Here is a 513-nt window from a genome sequence, read left to right on the forward strand (position 1 = left end):
GAAGGAGTCAATACAAATGATATAAAAAGAATATGGGCAGAAGTAATAGCAGAAAACTTCCCAAATATGGGGCAATACTCTGACATTCCTGTAACTGAAGCATATATAACTCCAAATAGTATCAATCCAATGAAAAACCACACCCAGACACATAATAATCAAGATCCCAGAAATTCAGCATAGGAACAGTATACTAAAAGCAGCTAAAGAAAAGAAACAGATCACATTTAAAGGAAAACCCATTAGAATAATGGCAGATTTTTCTTCACAAACCATCAAGTCAAGAAGAGTGTGGAGCAAAGTACTACAAGTCTTACAAGAAAACAAATTCCAACCCAGACTGAGCTATCCTGCAAAACTCTCTTTCAAATATAATGGAGAAGTGAAATATTTTCATGACAAAGAACTAAACAATTTCATGATGACAAAGCCAAGCCTACACAGACTACTAAATGAGGTTCTAGAAAGGGAACAAATTGATCACAGCCCCATGAATGAGAATGGAAAGAACCC

General features: G+C 35.5%; 1 protein-coding gene across 1 annotated transcript in view; it reads right to left on the minus strand.

The window, feature by feature from the left end:
* Prrc2c (proline rich coiled-coil 2C) overlaps positions 1 to 513 on the minus strand; it is a 127005-nt gene that overhangs the window by 55169 nt on the left and 71323 nt on the right. The gene's annotated exons all lie outside the window — the stretch shown is intronic.

This window comes from Octodon degus, unplaced genomic scaffold, assembly GCF_000260255.1.
Source record: "Octodon degus isolate 3935 unplaced genomic scaffold, OctDeg1.0 scaffold00017, whole genome shotgun sequence".
Lineage (NCBI taxonomy): Eukaryota > Metazoa > Chordata > Mammalia > Rodentia > Octodontidae > Octodon > Octodon degus.